Below are 23,190 nucleotides of genomic sequence, written 5' to 3'. Positions count from 1 at the left end.
AAAATTTCAGCCATACTTAACTAGAAGCCTCCAAGAAATATTATCGAAGTTCGGAGCTTCCTGGGGCTCGCCGGTTATTACCGACGATTTGTAAAAGGTTTCTCGATGATAGCCACACCAATGACGAAGCTACTTCAAAAGGATGTTAAGTTCGAATGGACGGAGAAATGTCAGAAAAGTTTCGATCAACTGAAAACTTATTTGACTGAAGCTCTAATTTTAGTGCAACCCGAATCAGGCAAAGAGTTTGTCATTTATAGTGACGCATCCCTACTTGGGTTGGGTTGCTTATTGATGCAAGAAGGTCGAGTGGTGACCTATGCGTCGAGACACTTAAAGCCACATGAGAAAAATTATCTGACCCATGATCTCAAACTAGCTGCCATCGTATTCGCTTTAAAAATATGGCGACATTACTTATTTGGTGAAAAGTGCCATGTATTTTCGGATCACAAAAGTCTCAAATATTTGATGACCCAAAGAGACTTAAATCTGCGACAAAGACGTTGGCTTGAGTTGTTGAAAGATTACGAGCTTGTCATTGATTACCACCCGAGAAAGGCTAATGTGGTTGCGGACGCCTTAAGCCGGAAATCATTGATTACGAGCTTGTCATTGATTACCACCCGACAATGTGTTAGTAGCTGAATTAAAAGCCAAACCATTATTGATTCATCAAATTCGTGAAGCCCAGAAAGTTGATGATGAATTGGTTGCAAAATGGGCTGAGTGTGTTCCGAACAAGGAATCGGAGTTTCAAATTGATGATGATGATTGTTTGAGGTTCAGAAGTCGTTTGTGTGTTCCAAGGAATTCAGAACTCATTTCGATGATTCTGAACGAAGCCATTGTAGCCGAATGTCAATTCACCCGAGGAGTACGAAAATGTACAACGATTTGAAACGTCAGTTTTGGTGGCATGGTATGAAACGAGACATCTCCGACTTTGTTTCGAGATGTTTAATATGTCAACAAGTGAAAGCAGAACATCAAGTGCCTTCAGGATTACTTCAGCCGATCATGATACCCGAGTAGAAATGGGATCGAGTCACAATGGACTTTGTGTCCGGACTGCCATTGTCAGCAAGTAAGAAATATGCGATTTGGGTTGTTGTCGATAGACTGACTAAGTCGGCTCACTTTATCCCCGTGCGTACGGATTTTTCATTGGATAAACTAGCTGAATTGTACGTTTCTCAGATTGTGAGATTACACGGGGTACCTATTTCTATCGTGTCGGATAGAGATCCGAGATTCACCTCACGATTTTGGAGGAAATTGCAAGAAGCTTTGGGTACCGAGCTGCATTTTAGCACTACTTTTCACCCCCAAACCGATGGTCAATCTGAGCGGATAATTCAGATACTTGAGGATATGTTGAGATGTTGCATCCTCGAGTTCAGTAGTTCATGGGAACGGTATTTACCTTTGATTGAATTCGCTTACAACAATAGTTATCAATCAAGTATTAAGATGGCACCTTACGAGGCTTTGTACGGTCGTAAATGTCGTACACCATTGTTTTGGACCGAGCTCGGTGAAAGTAAAATTTTCAGAGTTGATTTGATTAAAGATGCCGAACAGAAAGTAAAGGTAATCCGTGAAAGTCTGAAGGTAGCCACAGATCGTCAAAAATCGTATGCGGATTTGAAACGAAAAGACATTGAATATCAGGTGGGAGATAAAGTGTTTCTTAAAGTTTCGCCTTGGAAAAAGGTACTCAGATTTGGCCGTAAGGGCAAGTTGAGCCCGAGATTCATTGGGCCGTACGAAATCTCCGAACGAGTTGGTCCGGTTGCGTATAGATTGATTTTGCCCCCTGAACTTGAAAAGATTCACGATGTCTTTCATGTTTCAATGCTTCGACGTTATAGATCCGATCCGTCACATGTGATTAATCCCTCAGAAGTTGAAATTCAATCTGACTTGAGTTATGAAGAAGAACCGATTCGTATCCTAGCTCGTGAAGTGAAAGAGTTGCGAAAAAAAGGGTTCCGTTAGTTAAGGTGTTATGGCTCAAACACGGGATCGAGGAAGCTACTTGGGAAACCGAGAGCTCGATGAAAGAACGATACCCAAACCTATTTACCGGTAAGATTTTCGGGGACGAAAATTTCTTAAGTGGGGGAGAGTTGTGACAGCCCAAAATTGACCCTAGTCGGGAAGTGGTTTCGGGACCGCTAAACTGAGTCACCGAAATGTTCGAATGCGATATTTATTGTCTAGAATATGTAATTATGAATGTGTGAAAATTTCAAGCTTCGATTTAGTCGATTGCATGTGAGTTTTAGTAAATAGGACTTATGTGAGAAAATTTTGAAATGTGATAGGTCAAAGCATAAGGACCTATTAGTGCATGTTGAAAAAGGGGGACTTGCATGTCAATTTCCCCCCTCTATTAGTAGTGGCCGGCCATGACAAGTATGGTAGACCAAGTGTGATGGGCAAGACATGTCATAGACATGTTGTGTTGGTGCATCATGGGTGGAAACAATAAAATAATGAGCATGGTAATTAAATAATGAAAGGGAGGAGTGATGAAAAAAAAGAATGGTCTCATCCATGCCCCCCCATTGCCGTGAGTAAAAGAAAAGAAAAGAAAAATTTTGTTCATCCTTTTTCATCTTCTTTTGGCCGAAAATTCTAAGGAAGGAGGAAGGAGTTCTTGCTTCATGTTTGGTTTGGAAGAGGATTAGGAGGAGGTTTGGCCATACTTGTATCTAGATCAAGGTATGTTTGAGGTTGTGCCATGAGATTCATGCATGTTTTTAGTTGCTAGCTTGAGTTCTAATTAGCCCATGGTTCAAATCTTTGCTATGTCATGGGGATGATATTCGGCCTAGGTGGATTTTGTGTTAATGCCATTGCATGCTAAATATGAAGCTTGTTAATGATGCATGTGATGGTGGATTGATGATTCTTGAATCTTCTTTTTAGCATTTTTGAGTGAGCACATATGTGCATTGGTTGCTAGATGGAGAAGAATCGGCTAGCAAGTTGTGTGCTAAGGCCGAATATAATTTTTGTATATTAATGAGTAATGCATGTGTTAAATTGATGGAAAGGGAGAGGATGCTTTACTAGTGTATATATGTGTGTATTAGCCAAGTTTTGAACTTGAAACAAAATGGTGTTTAGTCAATACAAGTGACCATACTTGTAGAATGTATTAAGTGTTGCAATCGGCCCCAACATAGACATGCATATTCAGCCATAGGAAGGAGATTGGTGTTGCATGTATTCGGTTAGAGGCAAGCATATTGATGCTTTTGTCTTGGCTTAGAAAATTCGGCCAAGGGGGAAAATTAGCTAAAATGTTGAGTTTGATTCATGATTTCCGTACATATGTGACTTTAATGTCTAATGTATAAATATGGGCTAAGTGCCTTGTGTTCCTCTTTTCGATGCTCAAATGATTAAATCAATTTATTTGTTTAATTAAGCTCAAGAGCAAAGGGGAACTAAATCCGATAAAGGGAAGGAAAAGGTGGTCGAATAGCTATCGGAATCGTTCGACAACATCTGAGGTAAGTTCTTGAGTAAAAGAGCTTAAATTATGATTTGATTAGATCATGTTTTAAGCAAATCAAAATCATGCTCTTTGTGTGTGGCTATTGAGCCGAAATTGCAAGAATGATAAGTGTCTTGTGTTTGAGTTTTGCTAACGAAAACGAAATACGAATGTGCCATGATTTATTGTTAAATGTGCATGGTTATTTGAATGATGTCCGGGCTAAGTCGCGAAGGCTTTGTGCTAGGTGACCATATCCGGACTAAGATCCGAAGGCATTTGTACGAGTTACTAAATCTGGACTAAGATCCGAAGGTATTTGTGCGAGTTACTAAATCCGGGTTAAGTCCCGAAGGCATTTGTGCGAGTTACTAAATCCGGGTTAAGTCCCGAAGGCATTTGTACGAGTTACTATAACCGGGCTATGTCCCGAAGGCATTTGAACGAGTAGCTATATCCGGTTAAATTCCGAAGGTACGTGATTTGGGAATGAATGATCTTGCTGTAAAAATTTCAGTTAATACGCTTGAAACATCCCAACATTAAGGTATGTTTCGTATGTGCTTTGAATTAGTTGAGCCCTTACAAATAAGTATTCGCTCAGTTGATAAATGAGCTACCGGCCTTTGGCTAAGTTGATCTTTGTGTATGAATAAAAGGGTTGGTAATGTGAAGTAAGTATGATATTGAAAAATTGTGCATATGAAATTATCCGTTTAGCTACATGAATGCTATACTTTTGTTGTGCTGGAATCCCTTGCTCAAAACTTACTAAGCATAAATTGCTTACTCCGTCTCCTTGATTCTCTGTTTTATAGATTTTGGTTCTCCAACTATCGGACTCGGGATTTTGAAGTCGAAGTCGCCCACACTATCAAAGCCCCCTCCCCCTTTTGGTACAATTTTGGTTGAACTTCGAAATGGCATGTATAGGACTACCCTTTTTGTTGGGGTCATGGACCCTTTGGACTTGTATAATTTTGGATAGCCATGCGAAAATGGCTTATATATGTTTGAGTATAATGTTATAATCATTTGGTATGGATATGGTTATTGAGAGGTGTGGATATGCTTAACAAGGATTGGCCATGGGAATGGTTAATCACTATCATAATTTGTGCTATTTATGCTAAAAGGGCTAGTTGAATCATGGAAACTATGAAATAGGTAAAGTCTACCTTAAAGGCAGATGCTGACAGCAGCAGTGATGTAGATTTGGAAAATCAGTAAAAATAGTAGGAAGGGAATTAAATAGTGAATAAATTATGTAAACGAACCTTGCTGAATCTATTTTCATAGGAAAGTAACGAAATGATCATATGGACAGTATGTTAAGAGATATTCAGGTTCTCGTAAGAAGGGCCAGAACGGTTTCTGGATTACCTGTTTCGAATTTGGAAATTCATTATAAATTAACCGGAGATAATTAGGAGTCATGCCATATATGTATAGATTCCTATTTGAGTCTAGTTTCTATAGAAACAAACGACATCAGTATTGAATCCCTGTACAGGGAGATATCCAAGTCGTAATGCGCAAAGGTCAGTGTAGTCGATCCCTGTAACATGGGAGACTTTGACTAATAAACTGTACTAATTGGCCAAACCAAAAATTCTAGAAAAAAATATGTAGATGGGCATATGAGTCTAGTTTCAGGGAAAATTTACGGAACTGGATTCCGAGTTTCTAAACTCAAGATATGATTTTTTTAAGCGACTAGTACGCAGATTGGCAGTGTCTGGGAAATTTTTTTATAAGTGGTTTAAAGTCTGTTAACACCTCGTGTTCGACTCCGGTGACGGTCTCGGGTTCGGGGTGTTACATTAACCTTACTCCCTCATTTCCATTTCTTTAGTGTTGACAGGTTAGCTCAGGGTTGGAGATCATCGGAACCTCACACTATCAAGCTACCTCCTTTGGAGTATTGATGAATCTTAATGTCTTCAAGTGAGTGGCATGTATAAGGACTTAGTTTTATGATAGATGCTATTATGATTAGCCATATTGATTCATTGTATATAGCCATGAGATGTGGCTTGTAAAGCTTGTGGCTTGTAAGCCTAATTATCAATGATAAGTTCTAATGCTTGTGATACGATGCTGTGTTTATGCTTGTGGGATATGTATGGTTGGTATTATGACATATATGCATGATGGGTGCTTCTTGACCGATCGAAATGGTCATAGCCATGTGGTAAATGCATAATATGGAAATAAGTTGATAATGTTTGAACATGAATACTTGATGTTGATTGAAGCTACTTGATAAATTGATGGTCATGAAAGTTTGGTAAAAGTGGTCGTCAAATGATAACTTCAATGAATATAGAATTGTTGTGTCTAGATTTGATATTATATGAGTACGTGTAATAAGTGAATAATAGCATGTTAAAATTAAGAATATACCTTAGTGAAGTATGTTAAATCATTAAAATGATGCAATAATGTATATCTTTGATGTGTGTAAAGATGTGAGGGATTAATGGTAACAAAAGGCTTGGAAAATAGCCTAAGTACTAGTCACACGGGCAGAGACACGGCCATGTGTCTCAACCGTGTGGAGGACACAGCCTAGCACATGGGCGTGTGGCCTGGTCGTATGGCTAAATTCATTTTTCTGACGTCATAAACAGAGAGTTAAACGGCCTGAGGACACGGGCGTGTTCGAGACACATGGGCGTGTCCCTATGTCCACACAGGCGTGTGACCCTGTTTCAGGAAAATTTTTCTTCTAAGTTTCCCCAAAACTTTTTAAAGTTCTCAATTTAGTCGCAAATCACCTTTAATGCATGTTTAGAGCCTCGGTAGCTCATGTAAGGGACATTGTGCATGTGATTGAATGCTTTTAATTTAAATGAAATTTTATGGTCCGGATTCGCATGCTTGTGAATGTTTAATTCCAATAATGCCTCGAACCCTGTCCTGGCGTCGAATACGGGTAAGGGGTGTTACAACATTACTAGGTTAATTTTAATTTTCACACTTAATTAGAAAAATTAGAAAAATTTTAAGTTATAGATACCATTTCACTTTATTCATTTGTTGTTACTAATCCTTTCCTTCTAGGTTAATGTATGACTCACAATAGGGGCACACCTATTGTAGCAGCCACAGATCTATAGAAAATAATCTGAAGAAATCGTCAACGACAGCAATAGGAAAAGCTATAGATGCAAGAGCCATTATCACCAGCTGTGGGTAACATATCACGTGAAAATCCACTGTTTAATGACACTGACGATAACACCCTAGGAAACCCACCAGCAGCATAGCTTCCTAGAAATATTTAGATGGCTCAGAATAAAAGAAATTTAAGGGTTTATGACTTAGCAAGTCTGGATATGGTCCAAGAAAGTATAGCAAGACCAATAATTACAGCTAATAATTTCGAGATAAAATCAGTTATGATTCAAATGATCCAAAACAATACACAGTTTAGGGGCACTATGACAGAGGATCTTAATCAACATTTAAAATGGTTACTTCAACTCTGTGATACTTTTAAGTATAACAGGTTTCCTGATGATGCTATTTGTCTTTGGTTGTTTCCCTTCTCCTTGATTCATAATGCTTTTTCTTGGTTAGACTAGCTGGCACCAAGGTCTATCACAGCATGGGATGAACTCGCTGGAAAGTTCTTACAAAAGTTTTTCTCAATCAGCAAAGTAGTACAACTAAGAAGAGAGATTGTTATTTTTAGATAGATGAATGGTGAAACCTTCTATGAGGCATGGGAAAAGTTCAAAATGTTGATTCAAAAATGTCTGCACCACAAATTTCCTAATTGGATGCAACTGCAGGTGTTTTACAATGGGTTGGGTGCAAATGCACGATTTGAATTAGACAAAGCAGCAGCAGGAGCCTTTATGAATAGAATGTACAAGCATGTGTATGAGATCATCGAGAATATGGCATTAAACTCCTGCCAGTTTCCAATTGATCGATTCACATATGGTCAGAAAAGTGCTACGGTAGAAGCTACCCAAGAGGGTGATAAGTATCAATAGTTAGTGGATAGACTTAACCATATCAAACCAGCTTCTACATCATCTATGCATGAGGAAGATAAACTGCTCTTCCACTACATCAACAACCTGGCTGAGGATGTGAATTACATTGAAAACAGGGGTGGGAACCCTTATTCAAATACATATAATCCATGGTGGAGAGATCACCCGAATTTGAGCTAGGGAGGAATAATTTAAATCATGTTAAACACACTAATTACCAACCTCCTTATTTGCAAAAATCTCAAGACAAGGTCAACCCAAATGACCATAGTGGATGTGGTTAATGGTTGGACAGAAATGAGGGAGAAATGCATTCAATGAGAAATGATTTCAAACAGGTGCAGTCTGAGTTCACCAATTCAACAAGAACATTGACTAAACTCGAAGACCAAATGATCCAATTGATGAGCATGATGGGTGACATGAAAAGACAAATTGGCACAGGTATTCCCAGCAACACGTAAGAGAATCCAAGGAAAGAAGGTAAGGAGCATGTGAAAGCAATTGCACTCCGATCGGACAAAGTACTATATAGCTTAGAAACCACTACTCTAGAGACAATCGTGGACAATAATGACAATCCTCAAGAGGTATCCTTAGAAGTAGAAAATGAGCTAGGATTCAAAGGAGGTAATCATATCGTCAGTAGAGACGAAAAAGGAAGTAAATAAAAATTCTACGGGGATAAAAATCTCATTCCCTTCAAGACTAGAAAAAAAACAAAAGTGGGATGAGGATGAATCTATAAGTTTCCTAAACCTATTTAAAGTATTGAATGTTAACCTACCTTTAATTGAGTTAATTGAAAAAGTTTCAAAGTACGCTAAATTTTTAAAGGATGTGATGGCTAGGCGTAAGAAAATTAAGGTAGAAGAACATATTACACTAAATGCCTCCTATAAAGTGATTATTTCAAGATAGGTACCACGAAAATTGAAAGACTCGAGGAGTTTTACTATTCTAATAGAGGTAGGAAGTATTCATTTTAGTAGAACCATATACGATTTAGGAGCTACTTTTAATTTAATGCCTCTATCAATTTTTGAAAAAATCGGTTAAGGGATCTAAAAACTACTCAAATAACATTGCAGTTGGATGACAAGTCTTCAGTATGACCAAAAGGAGTATTGGAAGATTTGTTAGTCAAAGTGTGATGTTTTATTATCCCTGCAGATTTTGTGGTACTTGATTTTGAAAAAGATTGTGAGATACAGATCTTATTAGGAAAACCTTTTTTAGCCATTTTGAGATCCATCATTGATTTAGAAAAGAATGAATTAACTATGATAATTAATATGAGACTGAAATTTTTTAATGTGGCCACCAATCAAACGATGAAGATAAGAAGAAGTTAGGGGAACAATGTAAAAAATTATTTATTTCTAACGTCCCATAGTCAAAAGACACGCTTCCTTTCATGTATGCAGAAAGAAAAAACAAGTTTAAGGAAAGGGAAAAATGGGCACAAGTAGAATGGCATGATGGAAGATGGAACAATACCAACAGAACAGAGAAATCCTGCGTCGGTTAATTAATGATACTATCGAATGAATTTGGCAGTAAAACTTAAAAATTAGTTGAATTGTTGTTTAACTTTTGTAAATTATTGTTTATGAAATTAATCACCTAGTTTAGATTTTGACTTTCATTTGGTGTAGGTTCATCTCTAAACTGAAACATCCTTAAAACTTGAAGTTTTCAGCCAAAATAGAGTCAGTTTCGTGACATTACCTTAGGGAGTTGCGATGTAGAAGACAGTTTCCTTCAGACCTCCAACTAGGGTGTGTCGTGACAACAAACCCTGGTGTTGCGACATAGGTAGCTAGCTAGGGATGTCAAGACACGGAACCCCTATGTGGCGACATCGCTACAATTTTCTACAAGGTCAACACGACCTAGTCATGCAACCCAGCATAATAATCTTCGTTTAATTCAATTTTTAACCTTTTAAAACCCTATTCTCTAACCTAAGACCATACTTACATCTAATTAAAACACCTCGTAACCCCTAATTCCCCAAACTCTCTCAAATCCTATAAAATCTCTTAAACCCTAAACCTTTAATTTCTCACACTTTTTAATCATATTCAGGGCAACAAGGAATGAAAACATAGTGGGAAAGCAAGGAGTTCAAACAAACTTTGATAAAAGGTTAAGGGTTCCTAAATTCAACCTTTTGCTATTCCATTGAATTGTTTGCTTAGTATTGTATTAGAATATCATGCCTCTTAGAAAACTTAGAAGAACCAATGAATTTGAACCATTGACAGATCCAAATCCCCTTAATTTTGCAAACACAGATATTGGGAAATATTTTATGGAACTTCAAGGAAAAGCCTTTATCCAAGAGAGGGGATTCAATCCATTAATAGTTATGGGTAAGGACATATGGCTTTTAGTTAGATATCATAGATGGGAACATTTTTGGATGGTCCTGAAAAAGAATGTTGTGGTTCCCATTGTTGAAGAGTTTTATGTGTCTTTACGGAACCATGAGTCTAGAAATACTGAAGGTCGTATGTGGGCTATGGTACTTGTGTGGGGGAAGGAAGTACGAGTAACCCCTCAAATCATTTGCAATTTTTATAATGCTCCATGTTATAAGAATGATTTTATTGATGAAATCGATCTAGAATATAAACAATATTATAAATTTATTGACTGAAGATAGGGGTGGATGGAAATATCACGAAGGTACAAATATCCCAGTACCCTTTCATCAAGTGATCATGTTTTGTGAGGCTAAAATGTGGATCCAATTTGTATGCACAAGAATCATTATTGCTTTAAATGTTTATAACATTAATACTTTTAGAGCTGTGTTACTATATCCTATTTTTTAGAAAATTTAGGTATGTATCGGTAAATGGATTCATCAAAACATGAGGAGATGTATTGGTAGCCAGAAGCTGGGACTCTTCTTTTTCCACCTAGTGACGACATTATGCATAGAGGCGAGTGTACCCATGACATCCACTAAGCAGTCACTAAAATTGTCCAAAAGTGTTATTGATGACACTTTGTTCCAACAGTATACAGAATTGTGGGCTAAACAAATAAAGGATTAGAACACGTGACAACAAGAAGCAACGGCTACATTGGCTTCATTGTAAAGGTTGACACGAGCTCAACAAGAAAGTAGTCATCCAAAACTTGATTTGATGATACAACGGATGCAAGATCTAGGACAAATATTCCAAGAATTTGCAAGGAAAAATAACAATTCATGCCCCCAATTATACACCTAACATGTTCAGGCCGGCGAATGCAGAATAAGAAGAAAAAGTGCATGAAAGCGAGGAGGAAAGAGAAGACGATGAGAATGATGGGAGTGAGGAGATTGATGGGCAGGATGATTGAAGAATTTTAAGTTTATAAAGACCTATATTAATTATTGGCTTATTTTAATTTAGATTTTGTAAGAGTAAGATTAATTAATAGAATTTTCATTTTGTTTGTAACATCCCGAATTAGGGTCTAGTCAGAACAGTGGTTTTGAGACAACAAATCTGAAGTAGAAATAATTATATTATGATTATTTGATGATCCATGATATGAATGCATGTTTGTGTAAAATTTTCAGGAAGAAATTTTATTCCTAAAGTGTCCAATTTGAAGTTAGGGACTAAATTGAATAAGTTGTAAAACTTGAGTTCTAGAAGCTTTAAGCATGAAATTGCTATGGATTATTAATTAGAGGTCTTTAAATAGTAATTTGACCAAGTTCTAAAATTTTGGACAAAAATAGGCATGCATAGGAAAATTTGAAAGAAAGGCATTAAAGAGCATTTTAGTCATTTGGTTAATAAAAGAATAAAAAGGGAAAAATAAAGAAAAAATTTGCTCATCTTCTCCATGCCATAGCTGAAATTCCAAAGGGTTCCATAACTAGGGTTTTCAATCTATTCAAGCTCAATAGTAAGTACATCCTAGTCCCATTTTTTATGTTCTTTAAGTTTTTGAGATCCTTGAAGCATGATTTAGCTATTTCTACCTTTATTTTAAGCTAGGGTTCATGTTCAAAAAATTACCTATGTGTGACATGCATGTATTTTGATGTTTAATGGAGGAATATGAAAGTTTGATGTGTGTTTAACATCTTTTACTAAGTGATTTTTTATGGAAATGCATGTTGTAACAGCCCGTTTAGACTCTAACCGGAATAGTCGTTTCTGGACCATAAATTCGAATCATAAAAATATTTTAACATTATTTTTGATGTTTATAATATGTGAATTGCTATGTGTGAAAATTTTGTGCGAAATTTTTATTTTTTGTGTGCTTGATTTAATTAAAATGACTTAATCCGTAAAATGTAAAAGTAGCTAGGTAATTGTTAAAGTGCTACATAGCTATTATTTTTATATTGTGGTGTCCTTAAGATGAAATCATGCATGGATGATATTAGACATGAAATATATAGTTTGTTATTAATTTTAAAAGGTTAATATGGTAAAAATGCTAATTAATAATGTTATAATAAAACAAAAATTAAAATAACCACGCAAATGTTCATCTTTTGGCCGAATATAACAAAGAAAAAGAGAAAGAAAAGAGTTTTAAAGGTTCGGCCTTATGTTCTTGAAATTAAGTATGTAATTTGTTTGGTTTTTGATAATTTTACATTTTTGAGATCGTTGCTGTAACACCCCAAACCTGGCCTAAACGTTATGGCCGAATCTGGCGATGCCACATTGAACTATTTTTCGAAAAGCACAATTTCGTGGAAAAACCCGTTCTATATCAAACCTTTTTGTGACCTTCACGAAAATTTTGGATATCTCGTTCATTTTTAAAGGCTCAAGTCATTTTAGCAAAATGTTAATCATATTAGATTGTTATTACATTTTAAAACGTTGTTTGTTGCGGAAGCTTTGAAAATGTGTTGTGTAAACGTGGTGTTTTGGAAAGCATTTACTATTCTTTTTTGAAAATTCGCGTCCTACTACTAACAGATATGATTCAAAATAAATAAAATCCCAAACTAAAAGTTAAAAATTCAAAGAGGCCTTCTTACAAAAACAAACACCCAAATTAAATTTCTCGTAAACAAAAAGGCAAATATGGAAGCATGTGCGGTTGTGTGGCCACCTTCGAGTCCCTCGTAGCACCGGCCTGCCTAAGCCTGGGGATTACTTGTATAGATAAACAGTAGGGTGAGTTTACAAAAACTCAATGTGTAATCCCTTAATGAATAAAAAGTCAATATATAGTATGCATATACAGTCTGGGCCTTAGTCGTTCCTGTAACAGTTCAGTTTCAATTAGGGCCTCAGTCCATTACAGTATCAGTACCAGTGTGGGCTTTAGCCCATTTTAGTGACAGTAACAGCACAGTTATGCAATCAAAAATCCTACCCAACCAGCCTCTACACTCCACTCCATCTAGCCCAACACTCTATGGGGGGATAAAATCAACCCACCCATCCCTACACTCTAAAATAGCACCGGTTGTGACACTAAACAATATTTGCAGCAAAACTGCCTGTACAATACACTTTTTCCAATCATAATAAACCCATCCTCATACAACATATTATGCGTCATGTCATAATATCATACATGTATGCAATATATATATAATGGCATTATAATGCCTCAAAATATAGGTACTTATTTTCTGTAACTTGTGTAACGCAATTGCATGTCTGCTTTAGTGGTTAGGTGTCCTGGGAAGTGCCTGGGAAGTCTTGGGTTCAAGTCTGGGCATTTGCAAAAACTTTTTTGTAAGAATAAACCCTTGCCTTTAGTTAGTAGTCTTTTAAATTATTGTGGGGAAAGCATGACATAAAGTGCCTACTAATCTAGGGGTAGAGGCATGTGGAGTGTTGTTTCGGGTCTGAGGTTTGAGCCGTGGCATTGGAAAAGGAGCATATTATTTTGCTACAAGTGACGTGGAAGTGTTTGAGGTGGACTGAAATTGAGGTGTTTGAATGGACTTTGAATTGAGTTGTTAAGAGGGAGTGGACAGCATGGAGGAATTGTAATAGGAAAAAGGGGATCAGGATAGTGATTAGTTGGAGGACTTTGTGGAAATATTTTAGGAGAAAATAAAGGGAGTGTGAAGTCGAGGGAGTCTTGGCGCTGAATGGGGCGTTGTAGGCATCTTTTGATTTTGATTTTGGTAGGTTTTTGCACTTTTTTCAGTAGTTTTCTTTAGATTTTTGGGACTGTTCTCTTTGGAAGCCATTTAGTGCTAGAAAATTTGGCCACATTTCTTCGTTTGGCTTATTCAGGTTAGTATCTTGGAGTCTATTTTTTTTTCTTTTTCCATTTTCCCGAATATCTCACCAACTCCTTTCCATTTTCTCTATTTCAGTTTGGCAAGTATTCATTGATTCTTCTTCTTCTCTTCCTCCACCCCCTCAATTCTGACCTCTCTTCACTTTGTATTTTGGCTGCATACTGTATCTTTCCCTCTCATTCAATCGTTCTTCCTTTGGCCGAATATTGTCAAGTAAGCCTCTGCCCTATTTGTTCTCCTTTCGACATTTACTTATCTGAGCACTGTTTCCTTTCTTTTTCTTCTTGTAATCACTACCTCCCTATTAAGTATTTCAATCAATTCTCCCTCTTCTACCAATTTCCTTTTCTTAGGCTGATTGGTTTTTTCCTACGTGTATTAGAGTGGTAAGTCTTTTGGTTAGGGTGAAAGTCTTTGCCTCAATTAGTTGGAAGTTGTTGGTTTGTATTTATGTTTTCTTTTTCTTAAGTTCCTAATATTCAGTCCTATCAAATGGTGTTTGGTAGCTACTAATCGTAACGAGCGGGGTTTATCTCTGGAGTTATAGACTATGTCCGTTTAGAGCAATAAGGTGCAGTTCATCTCAGGAGGGGTTGCGTATCTAGAATCCTAACAGGTGTGTAATCACACTGCTATAATCATAAATCGACAAAAGCCAGAAAGCATGACTAGTGCTGCTACTCTAGCGTGCGCTCGCTCGTGTGGGGAATCGAAAGTACAAAACATGGGTGTTCGATCGTAGAGGCCATCATGAGCGATTTCATGGGCTTAAGCCGTTTTAGGCCATGTTGGGCTGAAATGGGCCATGTGGGCCCACATGGATTAACCACATGGACGTGTGGAGATTATTGGGCAGGCTATGTAGTCCACACGGCCAAGGCCATTTTTGGGCTTTATAGGCTACACGGGCGTGTGGGCTCACATGGGTCGCATTACGGGTTTTGGGCCATTTATCACTGTTTGACTGTCAAGGTTGCACGGGTCACCCGAGACAACTGTGGACCTACTATTATGTCGACAAGTACACTTAGACCCCAAATTGATGAGATGAATGTTATACCCCTATGAGGTAAAATGACTGATATACACTTATGATATGTTTGACTGTATTCAAGCATGACATTCTTGCATACACGCATGGTATTATGACATGACATGTGTCATGGGATGGGTTTGATATATTTGGAGGAAGTGTACTATACTAGCAACTGTGCTGCAATCACTGTTTAGTGCTGCAACTGGTGCTATATTTTCGAGTGTAGGGATAGGTCGGTTGATTTTATCCCCACATGGAGTGTAGGGCTGGACGGAGTGGAGTGTAGAGGATGGATGGGTAGGATTTTTGATTGCATCTATATTGGGCTAAGGCCCACACTAATACTAATACTATAATGGGCTACGGCCTTAACTGATATTGGACTTTCACTGAAACGAGCTGAGGGACCAAACTGTATTTGCCTATGGTTTGACTGATTTATGTAAAGAAATTACACACTGATTTTTTCATAAACTGACCATTCTGCTTTCCTGTGCAGGTAATCCTTAGGCGGGTCGGTGCTGCAAGGGACTCGATGGAGGCCACACAACTGCTTTTGCTACTGTTTTAAACTTGAAATCTTTAAGCTTTTTAATTTTGGAATTGTTATGTAATAAGGACTCTTTAAATTTTTACTTTAATTTGGGATTTCTTATTTTGATTTATATCTGCTAGCAGTAGGATCTGGGTTTTCAAAAAGATAAATGTTTTCAAAACACCATGCTATTACAACATATTTCAAAAGCTCCTGCAACAAACATTGTTTTTAAAGTGTAATAATAATCTTAAACGATTGATCTTTTGCTAAAACCTACTTGGGTTTTTAACAACGATCAAGATACTAAAAAGTTTTGTAAAAGATCACTACGAGGGTTTTAGCATAGTACGGACTTCTCAAACAGAACGATGGGTTCCAAAACACACTTTAATGTGACATTGTAGATTCAACCATAACGTCTAGGTCGGGTGTGGGATGTTACTTTTATTGGTATCAGAGCCAGATTACAAAACTCAACTATGGATTTGGGTTTCTTTTAAAACTTGGAATTTCAAAAGAGAATTGTTTTAAAGAAATACTTGTAAATGTTTTACTGAAGGTGTTGTATATCGAGTCTCCGGCGCTGATTCTGTAAGTTCTTTGAAATTACTATCTGCTTAAATTGAAATTTTGAGACTATTGTAGGCAATAGACTGTACTGAAATAATTTGTTTAGGGTAACCTAAAACTGTAGTAAGACTGCGATCTAAGAAACAGAACTCTGAATTACTGATAATATTTTCCATAACATATCGTGTAATAAACACTGGAACTGTAAACTGATACATAAGATTTATAATTCAAATAATACGCAAATCGATATGAGAACCAGAGGTACTCATGGAAGGGGTACAAGAGGCTGCGACGAAGGCCGTTGAGGCGCTCAGGCTGGGTCGTCGGCATCGAGCCATATGCCTATCAATAAAGCTAGAGAGGCACCGACTTCACTTGTGACTGAGACTGGGTCATACGATCGTGTAGCTGGGGATGACACATTGTCCCAAGCTATGTTATGAATTTTGGAAAGGGTCGTTGGGCCTAATATTAGTACTGTGTGTCATGGGTCGGTGACGAAACGACTCAGGTCTAATGGGGCTAAGATCTTTAGGCGTACCGCTGGAGTTGCCCCTAATGTGGCCGAATATTGGATTAAGGCCACAAAGAGGATCATGGATAACCTCGACTGCACCTTGGAGAAAAAATTAAAAGGTGCAGTGTTGTTGCTACGAGGTGAAGCCTACCAGTGGTGGCTTACAGTGAAAGAGGGTACTCAGCCTGACCGGCTGACTTTGGAATTTTTCAAAACTGTATTCCAAGAGAAATACGTGGGCACTAATTATGTGGATACCTCAACGAGAGAGTTTCTAAATTTGACTTAAGAGGATAAATTAGTGGCTGAATAAGAGTCTGAATTTTTACGACTTAGCCGCTATGCGCGTGGGATGGTGGCAACTGAGTATGAGCGTTGTGTTCATTTTGAAGATGGCCTCAGAGATAATCTACGAGTTTTGATAGCTCCACAAAGGGAGCGAGATTTTGCTGTGTTAGTGAAAAAGGCAAAGATCGCTGAGGATGTGAAGCGTGCTGAGCGCCAGAATCTTGAGAAGGACAAGGGAAGGAACAAGAGGGTTTGGGAGCCCTCAAGTTCAGTTGTGGGGCTTAAGAAAAAGGCCAAATTTGATGGGTCGGCCAGAGTTGGGGCTCCTGTTGCTGCTACTGGACCGCAGCCTTATGCTAATTACGGGAGACACCATCAGGGCGAGTGGTGGAAAAGGTTAGGGGAATGTTTGAGGTGCAGATCTATGGAGCACCGTATCAGAGATTGTCCATGGAGGCCCGATCAGATGCAAGATACTGGTATGGGTACTGTTCAGCTGCCGAGAGGTGTTCAGCAGCCACCGACAGGTCATGGTCAGGTCAAGGGTGGAAATGGTATGGGCCGTGGTCGTGGAGCATCGGGCAGAGGTACTGGTCATACTGAGGTCAGGCAGCTGGCACTAGTTTATACTGCACGTCGCCGAGAGGATGGAGATGCCCAGATGTTATTACGGGTACATTCTTTATCCATAATGTACCTTATACTGCATTGATTGATGTTGGGTCTATACATTCTTATATAGCCTACATGTGTCTGAGACTTTGGGTATATTAGTTGAAAGCATTATGAGTAAGGTTACTGTGTTGAGTCCATTAGGGCAGTCAGTGAGAGTGAATAAATTGTTTAAGGATGTACCTTTAGATGCTCAAGGAGTGATCTTTTTAGTGGATTTAATAGAACTTCCTTTTGGAGAATTTGACTTAATATTGGGCATGGACTGGCTGGTTAAGCATGAGGTGATTTTGGACTGTGCAGCAAAACAGTTGGTACTAAAAACTGCAAAGGGTGATAAGGTAGTTGTGATTGGGGAGCGTCAGAATTATCTGTCAAATGTGATTTTTGCGCTGAGGGCCGAGAAACTAGTTCTTAAGGGTTGTGAGGTGTATCTAGCCTACATTGGTGTTACAGATTCTGAGGTTTCTTCGGGTAAAAAGATCAGAATGGTTAAGGAATTTTTAGATGTTTTTCCCGATGAGCTACTTAGGTTACCTCTAAACCGTGAAGTTGAGTTTGGGATTGATCTCCTGCCTGGTACAACTCTGGTGTCTATCACCCCTTATCAAATGCACCGAAGGAGCTTGTGGAGCTTAAAGCTCAGTTCAAGAATTACTAGATCGAGGCTCATCCAGCCTAGTGTGTCTCCGTGGGGAGCACTGGTCTTATTTGTGAAGAAGAAGGATGGATCCATGCGAATGTGCATCGACTACCGGCAACTGAATAAATGAATATTAAGAATAAGTACCCTACCGAGATAGACAATCTATTCGACCAATTCCGAGGAGCTTCAGTTTTCTCTAAGATTAACCTCCGATCGGGTATCTGTAACACCCCGAACCCGAGACCGACACCGGAGTCGAACACGAGGTGTTAACAGACTTTTAAAAAAATTTCCAGACACCGCCAATCTGCATAATAGTCGCTTTAAAAATCATATCTTGAGTTCAGAAACTTGGAATCCAGTTCCGTAATTTTCCCTAAAACTACACTCATATGCCCATCTACATATTTTTTCTAGAATTTTGGTCAGGCCAATTAGTACAGTTTATTAGTCAAAGTCTCCCATGTTACAGGGATCGACTACCCTGCCTTTGCGTATTACGACTTGGATATCTCCTTGTACAGGAATCCAATACTGATGCCATTTGTTTCTATAGAAACTATACTCAGAGAGGAATCTATACATATATGGCTTGACTCCTAATTGTCTCTGGTTAATTTATAATGAATTTCCAAAGTCGGAACAGGAAATCCAGAAACCGTTCTGGCCCTGTCTCACGAGAACCTGAATATCTCTAAACATACTGTCCGTATGATTGTTTCGTTACTTTCCTATGAAAGTAGATTCATCAAGGTTTGTTTACATAATTTATTCACTATTTAATTCCCTTCCTACTATTTTTAGTGATTTTCCAAATCTACATCACTGCTGCTGTCAGCATCTGCCTTTAAGGTAGACTTTACCTATTTCATGGTTTCCATGATTCAACTAGCCCTTTTTGCATAAATAGCACAATTTATGATAGTGATTAACCATTCCCATGGCTAATCCTTGTCAAGCATATCCACACCGAATGATTATAACATTATACTCAAACACATATAAGCCATTTTCGCATGGCTATCCAAAATTATACAAGTCCAAAGGGTCCACGACCCACAACAAACGGGTAGTCCTATACATGCCATTTCGAAGTTCAACCAAAATTGTACCAAAAGGGGGGCTTTGATAGTGTGGGCGACTTTGACTTCAAGATCCCGAGTCCGATAGCTGGAGAACCAAATCTATAAAACAGAGGAGCAATGAAACGGAGTAAGCAATTTATGCTTAGTAAGTTTTGAGCAAGGAATTCCAGCACAACAAAGTATAGCATTCATATAGCTAAACGGATAATTTCATATGCACAAATTTTCGATATCATACTTGCTTCACATTTCCAACCCTTATGTACATACACAAAAGATTAACTTAGCCAAAGGCCGGTAGCTCGTTTATCAACTGAGCGAATACTTATTTGTAAGGGCTCAACTAAATTCAAGCACATACGAAACATACCTCAATGTTGGGATGTTTCTAGAGCATTAACTGAAATTTTTTTTACAGCAAGATCATTCATTCCCAAATCACGTGCCTTCGGAATTTAACCGGATATAGCTCCTCGTTCAAATGCCTTCGGGACATAGCCCGGTTATAGTAATTCGCACAAATGCCTTCGGGACTTAACCCGGATTTAGTAACTCGCACAAATGCCTTCGGGACTTAGCCCGGAATTAGTATCTCGCACAAATGCCTTCGGATCTTAGTCCGGATTTAGTATCTCGCACAAATGCCTTCGGTCTTAGTCTGGATATGGTCACTTAGCACAAGCCTTCGGGACTTAGCCCGGACATCATTCAAATAACCATGCACATTTAACCATAAATCATGGCACATTCGTATTTCATTTTCGTTAGCAAAACTCAAACACAAGACACTTATCATTCTTGCAATTTCGGCTCAATAGCCACACACAAAGAGCATGATTTTGATTTGCTTAAAACATGATCTAATCAAATCTTAATTTAAGCTCTCTTACTCAAGAACTTACCTCGGGTGTTGTCGAACGATTCCGATAGCTATTCGACCACTTTTCCTTCCTTTATCGGATTTATTTCCCCTTTGCTCTTGAGCTTAATTAAACAAATAAAGCATCGAAAAGAGGAACACAAGGTACTTAGCCCATATTTATACATTAGACATTAAAGTCACATATGTACGGAATCATGAATCAAACTCAACATTAGCCAATTTTCCCCCTTGGCCGAATATGCATGTCCATTTTGGGGCCATTTCAACACTTAATACATTCTACAAGTATGGTCACTTGTATTGACTAAACACCCTTTTGTTTCAAGTTCAAAACTTGGCTAATACGCACATATATACACTAGTAAAGCATCCTCTCCCTTTCCATCAATTTACACATGCATTGCTCATTAACATACAAAAGTTATATTCGGCCTTAGCACACAACTTGCTAGCCGATTCTTCCCCATCTAGCAACCAATGCACATATGTGCTCACTCAAAATGCTAAAAAGGAGATTCAAGAATCATCAATCCACCATCACATGCATCATTAACAAGCTTCATATTTAGCATGCAATGGCATTAACACAAAATCCACCTAGGCCGAATCTTAACTCATCTTCATGCCTCATCACCACAACATCAAACATCAACCAAGAATGATGCATCCATGGCCGAGTGTCATTTCCATCACATAGCAAGATTTAGACCATGGGCTAGGTAGAACTCAAGCTAACAACTAAAAATGCATGCATCTCATGGAACATCACCAAACATACCTTAGCCTAGCACATGCATGGCGAACCTCTTCAACCTTTCTTCTTCCTTCCTCCTTAAAATTTTTGGCCAAGGATGAACCAAAGGATGAGCATTTTTTTCTTTGTTTTTCTTTCTAGTTTCGGCAAAATGGGGGGACAACCACACACTTTTTTTTTTGTTTTCATCACATTTCCTTTCATTATTATGCCCATGCTCCTTATTTTATTTTTTCCACCCATGATGCACCAACAAGACATGTCTATGACATGTCTTGCCCATCACACTTGGTCTACCATGCTTGTCATGGCCGGCCACTACTATAGGGGGAATTTGACATGCAAGTCCCCCTTTTTCCACATGCACTAATAGGTCCTTACGCATTGACCTATCACATTTTAAAATTTTCTCACATAAGTCCTATTGACTAAATTCACATGCAATCGACTAATTCGAAGCTTGAAATTTTCACACATTCATAATTACATATTCTAGACAATAAATATCACATTCAAACATTTCGGTGACTCGGTTTAGCGGTCCCGAAACCACTTCCCGACTAGGGTCAATTTTGGGCTGTCACAACTCTCCCCCACTTAAGAAATTTTCGTCCCCGAAAATCTTACCGGTAAATAGTTTGGGTATCGTTCTTTCATCGAGCTCTCGGTTTCCCAAGTAGCTTCCTCGATCTCGTGTTTGAGCCATAACACCTTCACTAACGGAACCCTTTTGTTTCGCAACTCCTTCACTTCACGAGTTAGGATACGCATTGGTTCTTCTTCATAACTCATATCGGCTTGAATTTCAACCTCTGATGGGCTAATTATGTGCGATGGATCAGATCGATAGCGTCGAAGCATCGAAACATGAAAGACGTCGTGAATCTTTTCAAGCTCAGGGGCAAAATCAATCTATACGCAACCGGACCAACTCGTTCGGAGATTTCGTACGGCCCAATGAATCTCGGGCTCAACTTGCCCTTACGGCCAAACCTGAGTACCTTTTTCCAAGGCGAAACTTTAAGGAACACTTTATCTCCCACCTGACATTCAATGTCCCTTCGTTTCAAATCCGCATACGATTTTTGACATCTGTGGCTGCTTTCAGACTTTCACGGATTACCTTTACTTTCTGTTCGGCATCCTTAATCAAATCAACTCTGAAAATTTTACTTTCACCGAGCTCGGTCCAAAACAATGGTGTACGGCATTTACAACCGTACAAAGCCTCGTAAGGTGCCATCTTAATACTTGATTGAAAACTATTGTTGTAAGCGAATTCAATCAAAGGTAAATACCGTTCCCATGAACTACTGAACTCGAGGATGCAACATCTCAACATATCCTCCAGTATCTGAATTATCCGCTCAGATTGACCATCGGTTTGGAGATGAAAAGCAGGCTAAAATGCAGCTTGGTACCCAAAGCTTCTTGCAATTTCCTCCAAAATCGTGAGGTGAATCTCGGATCTCTATCCGACACGATAGAAATAGGTACCCGTGTAATCTCACAATCTGAGAAACATACAATTCGGCTAGTTTATCCAATGAAAAATCCGTACGCACGGGGATAAAGTGAGCCGACTTAGTCAGTCTATCAACAACAACCCAAATCGCATCCTTCTTACTTGTTGACAATGGCAGTCCGGACACAAAGTCCATTGTGACTCGATCCCATTTCCACTCGGGTATCATGATCGGCTGAAGTAATCCAGAAGGCACTTGATGTTCCGCTTTCACTTGTTGACATATTAAACATCTCGAAACAAAGTCGGAGATGTCTCGTTTCATACCATGCCACCAAAACCAACATTTCAAATCGTTGTACATTTTCGTACTCCCCGGGTGAATTGACATTCGGCCACAATGGGCTTCGTTCAGAATCATCGAAATGAGTTTCGAATTCCTTGGAACACACAAACGACTTCTGAACCTCAAACAATCATCGTCATCAATTTGAAACTCCGATTCCTTGTTCGGAGCACACTCAGCCCGTTTTGCAACCAATTATCATCAACTTTCTGGGCTTCACGAATTTGATGAATCAATAATGGTATGGCTTTTAATTCAGCTACTAACACATTGTCGGGTAGAACAGACAAGTGCACATTCATCGCTCGTAAAGCAAACAATGATTTCCGGCTTAAGGCGTCCGCAACCACATTAGCCTTTCCCGGGTGGTAATCAATGACAAGCTCGTAATATTTCAACAACTCAAGCCAACGTCTTTGTCGCAGATTTAAGTCTCTTTGAGTCATCAAATATTTGAGACTTTTGTGATCCAAAAATACATGGCACTTCTCACCAAATAAGTAATGTCGCCATATTTTTAAAGCAAATACGATGGCAGCTAGTTCCAGATCATGGGTCGGATAATTTTTCTCATGTGGCTTTAATTGTCTCAACGCATAGGCCACCACTCGACCTTCTTGCA

The 23,190-nt window shown here is 38.6% G+C and overlaps 1 non-coding gene across 1 annotated transcript; it reads right to left on the bottom strand.

Annotated features, from left to right (window-relative positions):
• Nucleotides 1-7,183: 7,183 nt before the first annotated feature.
• On the bottom strand, nt 7,184-7,289 carry LOC121207745 (small nucleolar RNA R71). The gene has a single exon (XR_005902859.1). It is a non-coding gene; the product is annotated as a small nucleolar RNA R71 (small nucleolar RNA).
• Nucleotides 7,290-23,190: the final 15,901 nt, after the last annotated feature.

The sequence above is a fragment of the Gossypium hirsutum genome, chromosome A01 (assembly GCF_007990345.1).
Source record: "Gossypium hirsutum isolate 1008001.06 chromosome A01, Gossypium_hirsutum_v2.1, whole genome shotgun sequence".
Classification (NCBI taxonomy): domain Eukaryota; kingdom Viridiplantae; phylum Streptophyta; class Magnoliopsida; order Malvales; family Malvaceae; genus Gossypium; species Gossypium hirsutum.
The sequence above is the reverse complement of the archived record's forward strand: the minus strand, read 5'-3'. Positions and strand labels throughout refer to the sequence as shown.